The 14,808-nt window shown below is 43.3% G+C and overlaps 1 protein-coding gene across 1 annotated transcript in view; it reads left to right on the top strand.

The window, feature by feature from the left end:
• The first annotated feature begins 2,308 nt into the window (after positions 1-2,308).
• Positions 2,309-14,808, top strand: part of JAK1 (Janus kinase 1) — a 127,060-nt gene continuing 114,560 nt past the window's right edge. The window contains exon 1 of the mRNA XM_039233416.1: positions 2,309-2,516. The gene's annotated coding sequence lies outside the window, so the exon portion shown is untranslated. The remainder of the gene's footprint in view (positions 2,517-14,808) is intronic.

Below are 14,808 nucleotides of genomic sequence, written 5' to 3'. Positions count from 1 at the left end.
TGCTGAGCCTCCTGCAATACATAGGACAGCACCACGTAACAAAGAATTTTCCAGCCCCAAATGTCAATGGTGCTGAGGTTGAGAAACCGTTCCCTGGGGTGATTCTTGTAAAACAAACCTGCTTAAGTACCTAAAGAACACACTATGTCTTTCAGGCAAGATTTCTGCATCACTTATCTTATTCCCCAGCCTCACAAACATATATGTATTACTGCCTGAATATGCCATGATCCCCCCGGGGCTCCTGTGATTTATCTGCTGCTTATAGCATCTTCTTTTCTTCCTGATGTCTTCAGGCTAGGTTGAGAAATTCTCCTCTGTGACCAGTGTTAGAAGATTATGAATCACACTGAACGGTCACCCATCATTTATGCCACTCCAGTGTGAGAACCAGAGGTCAGGAGCTGGGTGTTTTCCCTCAGAATCCTCAGCACTTAGTGCAATGCCCAGTATGGGGAAATACACTCAACCAAGACCCTCTCTCCTAAGTCCATTCCATGAGCCTTTCATAGTAGTCAGATTCATTCCTGAGTACAATGGGATCATTGCTGCTGTCCTGACGGGCCTTTATCTTTACTTTTTGCCTTTCCTGAAATGTGGCTCTTTCGTGTTTTTGTTGCCATTCATTCACTCCCACCTGTTCTTTAAGGACCAGGTGAATAAAAATGACTTACCAAGCCCACCGCTGTGCCAGACTTGCATTATCTTCTTTTGAAAATGTTTATTTATTTTTGAGAAGGGGTGGGGCAGTGAGAGAGGGAGACACAGAATCCAAAGCAGGCTCCAAGATCTGAGATGTCAGCACAGATCCCGATGCAGGGTCAAACCTGCAAACTGTGAGATCATAACCTGAGCCGAAGTCAGATGCTTAGACTGAGGAACCCAGGCATCCTGGGGCATGCATTATCTTAGTTCGCCTTCAGCATAATCCCTGTAAGGAAGGCATATCCCAATTGAACAGGTGAAGAATATGATGTAAACAGCCCTGAGTGGCAGGTGAGGGAATACATGCACACAAACACCCAGAAATGGAGGCAGCTGGGGCCACAACCCTCCCTGCTTGATTCTACTCTCTTCTCTGTTAACGTTTCTATCTCCTTCCAGAGGGCAGTTTGGAGGTCCTTTAGTCTGCCCCTCAACTTTTATGAGTAAATTGTAATTTGTTTAGGGTATCACAGGTGGCTAATTGTGGGAGCCTGACCTAAAATCCAGAACTCTAGAATCAAGTGCTCTTTTCACTCATTAGGTACCACACTGGCACTTCTTGCTCAGTATGAGGTAAGTCTCAGGAGTCCCCCAAGTTATCAGGAACCTTCCAGCAGGATTAGCAGAGCAGGTGGGGCAGCCTTGGTCCACAGTGACTGAGCTGCAGAAGCCTGACCTCATGGCTGGGAGGATTTTCCAGGGGAAGGACTGGAGTGTTTCAAGCTCTGGAGTGAGTGGAACAGATTTGAAATTTTAAAAGCTCACTGTAGAAAATTAATTGGAGACTGCAGTGAATGCAGAGCCTCAATTTAAGAGGTGTTTGTGGTCCTTCAGGTGAGAGATGATGGCAGCTTGGATCATGTTGTTGGAACAGTTAGAGACTGGAGATACCTTGGGAGTAGAATTGTCTGGATCTGACTGTAGACTCCCTACGGGATATGAATCCTGGCTGTAGTGTGACTTTAAGATATATAAGCCTCAATTTGTTTTCTCATAGCTAAAACGAGGATAATACCTACTTTGAGAGATTATTAGTAAAAAAATGAAAAGTGCTGAATACATCAGGTATCAACAAATGTTAGTTCTTAGGTTTTTGTTTTTTTTTTTTAAATTTATTTGAAAGAGCTCTTTAAATAGGGTATGGGTTGGATCTGAAGTACCTGGTCTAAGTCAAATAAGATTTGTTCTAAAGTTCCTGCTAGTAAGGTGCTCTACAGCTCACCTCTTACTCTGTGGGGACAAGGGTGAGGACCGTGATCAAAGCATCGCGGTGCACGAGCACATCAAACTTGAGAGGTGTCAGCCTGTGACCAAAACCTCACACCAATTTTACTTTTTGCCCTCGCAGACCTCTCCTCCCTAGACTGGCGTTTCTAGAAGACGCGGTAGAAAGAAGCGAGTGAGGTGTGGGGGGCACGAACGAAGCCGAGTGGGGACTGGACGGGACCCCCCGGAGGCGAGGGATTCTGCGCGTAGTTGAGCCCAACACTTGACTACGGCCCCCGCCCCCTCTTTCTTGGGCCGTAGCTCGTGGCATCACGAGGAGGCGGGACCGACTTCGGCCTGGGAGGCGGAGCCGGCGGCGGGGCGGGGCGGGAGCGTCGCGAGCGCAGGCCGCGGCGGCCGCGGAGTAGCTAGCAGCCGCTTTGAGCGCTGGCCTGCGCCCCAGCCCTGATTTCCCACCCCGCGCCCCCTCCTCAGCCCGGGGCGCGCGCACGCCGGGGCCCTGCGGGGCTGGCCGCCGAGCTAGCAGGCCGCCGGACCTGCGCAGCGACCCGGAGCCCCCTCCGGCCCAGGCGCACACGGAAGTGGTGAGTGTCACGGAGGGGAGGTGGAGAGGCTGCGGCGGCCGCAGACGGCCGGGCGAGGGGCGCGGAGCCGGGCGCTGGCGGGCGACGCGGCCGCTGCTCTCTGTCCTCGGGAACCGCGCGTCCCCGGCCGCTCGGCAAGCGCGGCGCTGGACCCGGGGCCCGGGCGGGCTGGGGGCGTGTGGGTGCGGGCGAGGAAGCGGGGGATTTCCAGCCGAGCGGAGACGACCGGCGGCGGGGAGGTTGGGGGGCGGGAGCCCCGCGCCGGGATGGGGGGGGAAGGTTAAGTCTCGTCGCCCCCTCCCCCAGAGCACACACCAAGTTTTCATAAACAAGCCTGGAACGCGCTGACATCCTGTTTATACCACCCTGAGATACAGGCGCGGGCTTGAGGTCAGACGTCCCTCGCTCTTGCACCGAGAACTTGACCGCCAGCACTCTGGCAGAATTGCTGTTGGGGTGGGGGGCGGGAAGAGGTTTTCTCTGGCCTCAGGACGGAGGCCGAGGGTCTTCGCTGTTGTCTTCCTTTGGCATCTCAGCGAGGGAAAGTTGTGAGATTTGGGGCCGTATTTGGGGCAAGGAGGGGGCGTCCGTGGACTCAGGAAACGCCCCCTCCCCCTTAGGGTCTTTTCGCACCAGAGCCGAGGCATCCCGAGAGGAGGGCGAAGATGCACCCCGGGCGAGAGGGCCAGGGAAGAGGAACCGTGAGAGAGAGCCCCTGGGGGAAGTGCGAATCCTCCTATAATGGGACTGAATAACTGAAACTAGGGCTGGGCTCCGGCCTCCTCTCTTACTCCGCAGACCCCATCCGCGCGTGGTCGCCAAGCGTCAAAGGGAGACGTCCCTTTAGCGGGACTAGTAAACTCCCGTCTCAAGTCGTCTCCCAAGGTTCTAGGGATGTGGGCTTCTTGGATATGTGTTCACCAAGGAGCCTCCTTAGGGAGACGAGATAAAAGGTGTGATTATTGGCAGGTGTCCACGTTTTTAAAACACTGTGTATTCTCTGAATTCTTGTGTGTCCGTTGGGAAAAGGACCCTGCCGCTTCTCTAATACGTGGCTGTGAGCCGTCTGTCTTTAAGCCCCGGGTAGATACATGCTATTAATTTCTTTTTTTCCTCTTTTCTTTCTTTTCTTTCTTTCTTTCTTTCTTTCTTTCTTTCTTTCTTTCTTTCTTTCTTTCTTTCTTTCTTTCTTTCTTTCTCTCTTTCTTTCTCTCTTTCTTTCTCTCTTTCTCTCTTTCTCTCTTTCTCTCTTTCTCTCTTTCTCTCTTTCGTCACAGATGTTTTCTTTCAGTAGCAGTAGTTCACAGCGGTATAAAATTGTCATTGCTTCTTTCAGGGAGGATATGCGTTAAAAACCTTGGATAGTTAAGTGAGGAGTAGAATGCAGAAACAATGAGATGTGACCATGGAGTCTTTGTTAGCGATTTTTTAAGAAAAGGATCATGGGCATATATATATACACAGTGCAAAGAATTCTTTTAGATGAGCATTTTATAGTGATTAAATCCTTGTTTCTTCCCTTTCCAAAACCCCATTTTGTGCTGTTTCTCGCTTTTGCTTTTGGTGGCTCTGTTTTCTAAGACCAGGGAGTCATTCTCACTGAAGGATCAATGTGTTCTTTTTTGTACTTTGTGGCGAAGGTTCATGGAGACCATAAGGTTACTAGACACTTGAGGTCCAATGTGTTGTGTATTATGGAGAAAACGTATCCTATGTGTAGCTCCAGATCAGGTTTAAAGTACATCATATCTGAGTGATTGTGGACATTGTGAATAGAAATAATCACAGCCTCTTAATTCTACATATCATATTAAGTAAGCAATTTCACTCTATCTTATAAATAGCTACAAAAATGTATTTTTAAATTCAGGGGTTGCAGTGTGACACTCTGCATTGAATAAAAGCCAGTTTAGTTTCCTCATTCCGCAATATGCTAATTACAATTACTAGGAAATGATGATGGAGGGTAAATAAATTGTATATATATATAGGTAAAATAATTCAGACACTTTCCAAAATAGAACTTATATAACTACATTGCAATTTGCCATAATTTAAGCAGTGTTAGTATCTGTTTAGTTAATGCTGTACTTCTGACATCTTTCTGTTCATTTGGTATCCACCCATTACAGATTAAGATGAATTAGGTTGCAAATTTTTTTCAATTCGGGCATTTGCTAAAAAGCTGCTAAATATAAGGAATTTTGAGGGTGGAGTTGCTGTTGTAGGAATAGGGACTCGGGTTAAATGGCATGAAGAAACGTAAATTGAGTGCTTTTAAATCAGATTGTTAGGTCTGCCAGTTTAGATTCTAGGTTCACAAACACTAGTGGTTTCAACTGCACACCACAAATTCTAGTAATGTTTTAAGGTTATCACTCAATTTCTTCTGAATAGCTTAGGTCATGCATATAAATGGACAGAAACCCATCTGAAGCTAGTATTGAGAGCGTGTGTAGGTTTATATTCACTTTTCTAGAGAGAACACTGATATATAACTGTGTTAATAAGGTTCATTAGCAAAGACCAAAATCTGTGTTTTCTAACTTCTCTGATAAGTGTTTATTCCCTTAAACACATGCACATCATTTTGTTTTCTTATTATGTATTTCCTTGTGTTCTAATGAGATAGATAATTATATGCTTTTTAAAAAATTTATCATCTGAGATGTAAATATTCATACAAGGACATTTTTCTTGTTCATTTCCACATTTTAAAAAGTTGTTTTAAGTGAATGGGCAATTGGTTAATTAACTCAATGTCCCTGAGCAGGCAGTATCTGATGCTTTGTGATTTCTTGTGGCTCAGTGGTATATGGAGCCTTGTCGTAGAGAACCTCTCAGATTCTTTTAGACCAGTATTTCTCAACTGGATATGATTTTGTGCCCGAGGAGATATTTGCAGTTTTTGGAGACACTTTTGGTTATTCCAACTTCGGGGGTAGGATGGGAGGGAGCAGTGTTATTGACATCTAATGGAAAGAGGTCAGGGATGTTCCTAAACTTCCTATAATGGTGAAACCCCATAGAACAAAGAATTATCTGGTTCAAAATGTCAGTAGTGCTGGGGTTGAGAAATTCTGTTTTGGAATGCCAGGTAGGGAACAAGAAGATGTGGACTTCTGTCATGGCAAATAGCTTCCCTTCAGTTTCCAATTTTCCTCATCTGTAGAGTGGAAACAAAAGTGTTCACCATTTCAAAACGTTGGGCGGGAAATCATTTAAATAATGCATGGAAACTGAAGTGCCACGTAAATTATAATTGTTATGAAAACATGATTTTTTAAATTGATAGATATACTAGTAGTTGAGGAGTAAAGAGCTTAAGGTTATAGAGTGAAAAGATTTGAGTGGTTTGGTATTATTGAATTGTTACTAATTATTTTGGGTAAAGGATTTATTTAATGTAATTTCTTATTAGAACATAAACTTCAGAAGGCTCAGTCTGAAGTTTATGGGTGGCTTAGTCAGTTGAGTATCCGACTTCAGCTCAGGTCATGGTCTCAGGGGTTTGAGCCCTGCATCAGGCTCTGTGTTGACAGCTCAGAGCCTGGAGCCTGCTTCGGATTCTCTCTCTCTCTCTCTCTCTCTCTCTCTCTCTCTCTCTCTCTTTCTCTCACTCTCACTGCCCATCCCCTGCTCACACTCTGTCTCTCTCAAAATAAATCTTAAAAAAAAAAATTAAAAAACAACAACAACATAAACTTCAGAGTCATCGATGGTCTACTCCCTTTCTGGTTTAAAGACCATCAGGTTCTTGTCAATTTCTTTTCTATAAGAGTCCTTAAACTTGGAAGAAGAGCTAATGATGGGAAAAGGGGGAGGAGCTGGTGACCAGAGAAGGCACTATTTGTTTCTAAGCCCTTCGTTTTCTCTTTTTGGATAATCACCACGTACAGGTAAATTACATTACAGGAGACATTAGAAAAAATGGTTCATTGTTTTTTATACTTTGTGGGCTAACCTCCAAGCCATGTTCTCACTCGGCATGTTGTTTCCTCTCTGCCTCTTGCTCTCCCCTGTACTCAGCTAGGTGTGCCACTATTGCTTCCTGTCTCGAAAACCCAGCGGTAGTAACGTGGGTTTTAAACAGCTGCCATGTTGAAATGACTGGGTTTCAGGGGCAGGAAACTACTTCCTATGAGCATTCTTCCCTCTGAAGTGCACCCAGTTTTTTTGGTAGTTTGAGGCAACAAGCAAGCATAAAACATGAAGTTCATTTCTATGATATATTTACTTCTAAGATTTTATGATCTGTGATTCTTAGCAGCCGGCTGTGGGCACAAATTTATCTTTGGTGCTCTGTGAATAAATTGCCCAGTCTGGAGGCAAGACTTGCTTTAGAAGAAAAATGAAAATTTCTTTAAGTCTAGCCAGAAGACAGAGCTGGGCTTTGTTGGGATATTTTTAATCTGCGGTAACTGAATTTATTTAACAGTACATTCACACAACACTTTGTTCATTCCTTTATTCATTCAGTAAATACTTGTTGAGCCTTTGCTATGAATCTCAGGGAGTGAATAAACAGAAAAAAAGCATGCAGAAAGCCTTGTCCTTATAGGATTTACAGTCTAGTAGAACCGTGGAGCTGTTCAGTCTGGGTTTCTCAGTTGTAGATTTTACATGTGCAGAAAAGTAAATCCTTCTTTGTCAGTGTAGCCAGGCCGCTTGTTTTGATCCAAGCTGTGACAATGTGGGCAACTTAAGCTTGTTTCTTTATCAATAAAAAGGAAGTAAAGATGGTACCTACCTCTAAGCTAGTTTTGAGAATTGAATGACTATGCCTTAAGATTTTTGAATGGTGCCAGGCACAAGGTGTAAGCTGAACATTTGTGTTTTTATTTATTTATTTTTTTACTGGTGAGTCCTTTGGTTTAGTTAAAAACAAAGTGAAGAGCTTAAATTGTATTCAGAATGCTTTAAGATGGTAGGGAGGGGCGCTTGGGTGGCTTAGTCATTTAAGCTTCTGACTCTTGGTTTCAGCTAAGGATGATCTCATAGTTCATGGGTTCAAGGCCCACATTGGCCTCCAGGCTGACATTGCAGAGCATGCTGGGGATTCTCTCTCTCTTCCTCCCTCTGTGCCTCCCCCCTTCTCTCAAAATAAGTAAATAAACTTAAAAAAAGAAAAGAAAAGATATCAGAAGTGTGACCCATTACATACAAAACAGAGTAGCTGATACATTCTATGTTAGAAAGGCTTCAATTAGAAATGGATGAATCAAAAAAGTTTAGGCGCTTAAAGTATTCAGTTTCTCAAATCTAGAAGAGTGTGTTATGTAGACAGAACCAAAAGTAGATAACACATTAGGTTTTGTATTTTTAAGGAAAAATGAGAAACAAAGATGCCTTTAATTTAACTTTAAAGGTCATGCAAAGTATATAATTTGGTAGGAATGTATTAGACTTTCTGGGAAGGTCCATATAAAGGTACTGTGTTGCTCTCACTGATTCAGTTTACTTAGGAAGTGGCAGAAACACAGGCATACCCGTTTGTAAAATGGTGTTTTCAGTGTTGTGTGCAAGTTAAAAATCTTATAAGTCAGATGATGTGTTAGGGAATTTTGCTACTTAAGCAATTATAAGAGTTAAAAGAAACTCTGAAGTATGTATTCATTTTCTCCTGAATTTTGTTTTATCAGTTTCTAGTTCCATATATGTGCTTTCCAGAAGCACGACTTACCAAAAATATAAATTATACAAAAAGTTAGCCCTTCCTCCTAATCGTATTTTAAATATACCTTTAGTTCCTTCTCAGTACTGTTTATATTGTACTTATTTTCTCAAGAATAACAGTTGCCAGGTGGCTGGAAAAGAGCTCTTGATATTTTCATCCCATATTCTTTGATAGCAAAGGAGTTAGTTGTATCTTTTCCTTGTCTTCTGGTAAAACTCCTAATTCAGATTTGTGGAGGGGCAGCAGGAAGGGAAGTCCGGCTCAAATGGTGAACAGGTTGACCTGTAGGTATTTAAAAAATAAATTTAGGTTTATTATTTTTGGGTACATTGGGTAACTAAGGCAAGTTTGAAGGCATATATAAAGGAGAAATAGGTAAGAACAATTTGTAATTAACATAGCTCATGTTTTTAATGGCGATTTAAAGGGCTTACGGCTGTTAGAACTGACAACAGTTCATTCAATTAAGCACAATTATATCTACAGACTTATTTGCAGTTAATTTGCTCAAGCTGTAGCAAGGCTGTAATTCATAGCAATTTTTTTCAATAAGTAGAATTTAAAACTCTTATGGTAAGGGAAAAGACAAAAGAAAAAATTAAGGAGAAAACAGTCTGCCAAATGTATACTTTTCCCAGTGAAAAATGTCGTTATTGAACAGGAGCGCACCCAGGGAGGCAGACAGATGTGAGTCATATAATAAAGAGATGCACTAGGTCTCTTACTGTACACCTGCATACTCACTTTAGGGCTAATTCCCAAAACACAGACTTAAAGAAGTAAGATGCATTATGCTTCAGTTTAGTATTCTGGCCCTTTGTTGTTGTTTTTCCAGTTAAAGCCATTCTGTAAAACTAGACAAGTCTGCTAACCACTGTATGTTAGTGTTCTAATTGGAAAAATCATTTTATGTACGGTGGCATCTCCAAAGAATTTTACTTATTTAGAATGACCATTCATGCAGGTTGGCTAGTGGGAGGGGGGAGTCAGAGAAAGCTAGACTGGCCTGTATGTAAATTATAAGCCCTCTTGATGTGGATTTAGGAAGTAGTCTGATTGAGATGTACAAACTCACTGATAAATGCTTTCAGGTTCTCCTGTTTATTCCTTTATTTAAGTATTATCTGTAAATATGTATTATGTGAGTGCAAGATAGGCCTGATTCCTGCTCTCAGGAAGCTTCCTTGCTAGTGGAGAACACAATAATTCAACAATTATAAACCATTTGTTAAAATTATGTGAAGTATCGGGAGAGATGTTTTAGTTTGCTACAGAGGTTGACAGGCAGTAAGAAGAGGGGGTCTTCATGGTACATTTAAAAAATTTTAAACATTGAAATCTGAAGGGTGAAAGAGTTAGCTAGGCTAAGGGGATGAGGAGGTTTTTCCAGCTAAAGGAGATAGCATGTGCAAAGGACCTGAGGTGGAACCAGCACTGCAGCTGGAACGGGAGGACAAAGATGTAGGCTTGTAAGGTTGGGAGGCACCTGATCAAGCAGGGTCCTTCTGGGTCGTATTACTTTGGGCCTTGTAACATACCAGGGGAAACTGAAGGCTTTGAAAGAGGGCAGTGACATGATGGGACCTGAAGCCTTGTAGGAAAAAAAGAAAGGATTCCCCCGTTGCCACTGTCCCTGGGGCATCTTTCTTCTCTCTCTGCCAAATGCATTGAAAGCCTTCCCTTCCTCTCACTCACTCATGCTTTAATTCTTGGCAATCTGACTGCCACCCCCCACACTCTTGAGACTTCTTTGAGGTCACCGATGACCTCCTTGCTGCCACATTTTTGACACCTTTCTTCTGCCCTTGTTATCTAAAACATTTGATGCTGTTTAGCCCCTCCCTGAAAGATGTCCGCAGCCCCACTGCTGTCTGGCTCCTGTAACTCTCCTTCCTCACTCTGTCTTTTCTCTCTTCTCTTTGGTGTCTTCTCCTCTCCTCTCTCCCTTTCCCCCAGCGAAGACTTTTCCCCAAGCTTCTGTGAATGGCAAGTCTTTGTTCCTGCGACTGTGCAGATGGCTTGCTTTCACCTGAGCCCTAGTTGTTGAGCAGCCCTAGGTGTTATTTCGAGGCACCGGGATGCTTTAGACCAGAGGAAAGGCCTCTCCTTAAGGAGCCACACTCCAAGATGTTAAATGTCTCCGTAAATGAGATGATTTCTGGTGGTGATAAGTGCAATAAAGAAAATAAGTTAATGAGTAGAGAATGCTTAAGTGGCTGGGAGAGGGGCTTCCTCCTGGGAGGTGACATTTGAGCTCAGGCCTTAGTAATAAACAGGAGCCAGGGCATGTTAGGATCTGGAGGAAGAGCCAGGCAGGGCAACAGCAGAGGCCTAGGCCCCATTAGGAACGGTCTTTCCATTCCGTGCTGGGCTCCTTTCCCTGGATGGCTTAGTGACACCTCCCATTTAATTGCTTCAAACTTGGTATCCGTCTCTCTGACCCTGCCTTGTCAATGATTGATTTCTCTATTCTCTTAATACCATCTCTGTCCACCACCCTCAACACTTTAGACCAGCGGTCAGAAAACTTATTCCATGAAGGAAAAGGCAGTAGATAAATTCAGCTTTCAGGGCCATGCTGCCTTTGTCACAGCTATACAATTCTCTTGTAGAACTGAAGCAAATGTAGACAATATATAAAGCTGTGAGTCTGGCTATGTTCCAATATAATTTTATGTATGGACCCTGCAATTTGAATTTTCACTTGTCATGAAATATTTTTTCCCAACCACTTTAAAATGCGGAAACTCATACGGCTTCTTAGCTGTACAGAACAAGTGGCAGTGGACCAAAGTTTGCTGACCCCTGCTTAGACTCATGTTGACTTCTCCCTTGCCTTTCTTCCTACCCCACACCCAGCAGTCTGCCCAGCCCTCAGTGCTCCCTCCCAGTATTTGTACCTTTTCACTGCTTAGCAGTCCCTGCTGCAAGCTACCTTTCTTCTGCTTGATGATCCCAGCAATCTCTAATGTAGCCTCCTGACTGCAGCCCTTCCCCTCCAGTCTGTCCTTCACACAGATACTGAATAATCTTCTTGCAGCTGGGTTATTCAGGTCATAGAATTTCCCTGACCACAGCTTTCGGAAGCCCCTACTGCCTACAGAAAATAGTCTAAACTCCACCTTGCTGTGGCATTCAAGGGTCCTTGTGATAAGTCCTCAGCTTTTCAGCTTCCTCTCCCGTTTCTCTTCCTCTGCACTGTGCCAAAATAGACTATTTACTGTATTGCATTTGGCCTTAGACATTTCTTCTGCTTTTCTGCAGTCTTCTTTTTTAAAGTTGATTCATTCATTCATTCATTCATTCATTCATTCATTCAGAGTGCATGCACGGATTGGGGGGAGGGGCAGAGAGAGAGGAGAGAGAGAATCCCAAGCAGGCTCCCCACTGTCAGTGCAGAGCCTGATGCGGGCTCCATCTCACGAACCTGTGAAACCACGACCTGAGCTGAAATCCAGAGTCGGGGGCACCGACAGAGCTACCCAGACGCCCCTGCAGCCTTCTTTTTTAACACACTTTGCCCATCCTCCTGTCTCCGTCTGCCAAAAGTCTGTACCTTTCAAGGCCCCTTCAAATGTCCCTACCCTTCCCCTCATCCCGGACAAGAAGTCTGTATACATGTAACGCTTTGGTGGTGAGGGCATCGTGTTCCGCCTTGTGCCTCCGTCTTTAGCAGACTGGCGTCTGCTGTACAGTACCAAGGTCTTAGAGGCCAGGAACGGTCTTATTCACTACGATATGACCTTTCTCAGTGGGCACGTGGGTGTTTATTGGGAATAAATGCTAAGTCCTGTGTAGATGTATACAGTTTGTAGACGTAAATGAGAATGTTTTGCTGATGGGAATTTGGTCAGTTTAGTTCTCGAGTCTTCTATGAAGAGGTACAGTTTTGTGAAAGATTAGGTACTTTGGAAGCCATTAGTTGTGCTCTTGGTCCTGTCCATATTGAACTTAGATAAATACATTTAGGCAAATTACTGATGTTCCTCTTTAGGAATTGTTATGTTTCCTTTTATAAAAAAGAGTAACGAATGCTCTTTAGTTCATAATGTTTCCTTGCCAGAAAGCTCGGGGCCAAGCTATTTGCTCATTTTAGGTTGCTGTCCATTCTTTGACATTAATGTCCTTGCCTCAGTCTCCCAGCAGATCACTTGTCTCATGTGTTAAATCTTCCTTTAATTAATGGTTGTTGTATATGGCTTTTATATTTATGTAGGTAGCCTCAACATCTTTTTTGGTGATAGAGTTATAAATAATAATAGTAGCCCCTTAGTGTAACCATCCTGAAGTGACACCAAGATGGCAGAAGAGATAAATGTCTGAGAAGAAACAGGCAAAAAGGCTCTGGGGCAACATGGGAAACATGATGTGGGTTTGGTGGAAAATGAGAAGAGCTCTTTATAAGTGTTTGGTAGTCTTTCGATTAACGTGTGCTTGGGGCAGGTTGTCCCCTAGGTTTGTGGGTGTGTATGTAGCACATCTTTGTCAACAGGAAGGAGAGGGGGCAAGAGAATGAAACTCAGGACTAGTGGACTTTTATGTCAGCTCTTGTATGTGCTTTGTATCTGGTGTTTAATCTTTTCATAGAGAGTTGGGTCTTAACAGCATCATTTTCCAGATGAACAAACAGAGCTAATAAAGGCAGACCTGACTTTCAAATTTGAAGCCCTATGGCATTAAAACAGATAAACACCCTTTCTACTCTTTCTCCCCTAATCCCGGCTTTACTGAGGTATAACTGGAAAACCCTTCTCTTAAAAGAACCCTTTCTACTGCCTTGTCACTTGTCTCTTTGGGGTGTGTGTGTGTGTGTGTGTGTGTGCTGTTTTTCGTTTTGGCTGACATTGGCATTTAAACCTATGGAACTTGTTTCTGTCCCATTCTATAGCCTAGTGCTTCTGAAGCAGTTTTTGCCTCTTGGAGAAGTGCCTCTACGCACCCGTATTGTGTTTGGTATTGTTAGATCCTAAGTAATAAAGAGGATCCAAGAGGATTTTTCCGTGAGGGGTTGGGGGTGAAACAGGCACCTGGGTTCGTTTAGCTGTCCTGAACAGAGTTCAGTACTTTCTGGTGAAATATTTTGGACAGTGTAAATCAGACTTGATTTACTGTTGCCTTTTATTACCTGGTTATTATATAATACGTTCCATGTTTACAGGTTTGTGTCTCAGTATACCAGACGTGTTGTGAAAAACAGGCTGGACTTGGACCCAGGAAGAACTGGGTCTGAGGCTGTCCTCTGCCATGGCTAGCTCTGTGGCTTTGGGCTCATAATTGATCCTCAGTTTTTCTCAGCTGTAAAATGGATTTAATAGTGCCTATCACAAAGGTGGCTTTGTGAAGGTTAAATGAGGCGGGACATATGGAATACCTTCAGACAGCACTTGGAATTCAGCAGCATTTAATAAATGTTAGTTACCCACTCCCACTCCAGATACTGAAAATTGCCAGGGAATGTGTAAATGATTATGTAATGTTTACATGTTTACTAATGGGAACTTTATTGATAGATCACACTCAAGTTATGAACTTGTGATTCAGGAAACCCCCTAATGCAAATGGCTGGTTTCCCACTGCTACAAAAACATCGGTATAACATAGTGGCTCAGACTTCCAAATCTGGAACCAGAGTCTGTGGTGAACTCTGCTTTATTTTACTAGCTTTTTGATCCTGGGCCAGTTATTCACACTCTTTGTGTCTTGGTTTCCTCCTGTGTAAAAGGAGGATAATAATAGCACATAGTTTTTAGGTTGTAAGGATTACATGAGCATGCATGTGCATGTGTGTATGTATACCATAAGGGTTTGTCACTACTGTTTACTATCGCTCCTGTCTTTTCCTCATTGTGTAGACAGACCATAAGTCACTGGAAATTCCTTGTAATTCCCTGCCACGTCTTCTCTTAACAGGAGAATCTTCTGAGCATTATAGCTGTGTCTTTTCCCTCTATCTTCTGTCCTTTTTTAATTACTCAATTTTAACTCAGGCTGTCCTTTTTCTCATTTGTTCTCCATGGGGCTCTTCCTTGTACATTTCTTGTCTAAACACTTAAAAAAAATCTGACTTTGTTTTATGTGAAAACTGGACATTTCCTAATAATGAATGATAAACCCAGCTATGGGTTATGCTAAGGAAGATGAAAGCCATATATAGTCTCAAGCAGATAAAAAAAAAAATGTATAAACTGCTTTACTGTGTATTGAATGCTTACTCCATGCCAGACAGTCAGGTCAGTGCACTGAGGCTAAAAATGATTATGTTTAAAGGCACCCAGGTTTTCTTTCTTTCTTTTTTTTTTTAAAAATGTTTATTTTAGAGAGAGAGAATGCACATGAGAGGGGGAGGGCCAGAGAGAGAGGAGAGAGGGGAACTGAGGATCTGAAGTGAGCGCTGTGCTGGCAGCATTGCTGGCAGCAGAGAGACCAGTGTGGGGCTGGACTCACAAGCCGTGAGATCATGACCTGAGCCAACCTACTGAGCCACCCAGTTGCCTCTAAAGGCACCTTGTTTTTAAGTGGAGGAATCTGGATTTGATTGAAGGGAGGACTCCTGGACCCTTGGTTTCAGAATTCCTGAGATGAGTTGCCTTAAAGCCGACAGGTACCTCCTCACCA

The sequence above is a fragment of the Hyaena hyaena genome, unplaced genomic scaffold, assembly GCF_003009895.1.
Source record: "Hyaena hyaena isolate Hyena2069 unplaced genomic scaffold, ASM300989v1 scaffold_75, whole genome shotgun sequence".
NCBI lineage: Eukaryota > Metazoa > Chordata > Mammalia > Carnivora > Hyaenidae > Hyaena > Hyaena hyaena.
The sequence above is the reverse complement of the archived record's forward strand: the minus strand, read 5'-3'. Positions and strand labels throughout refer to the sequence as shown.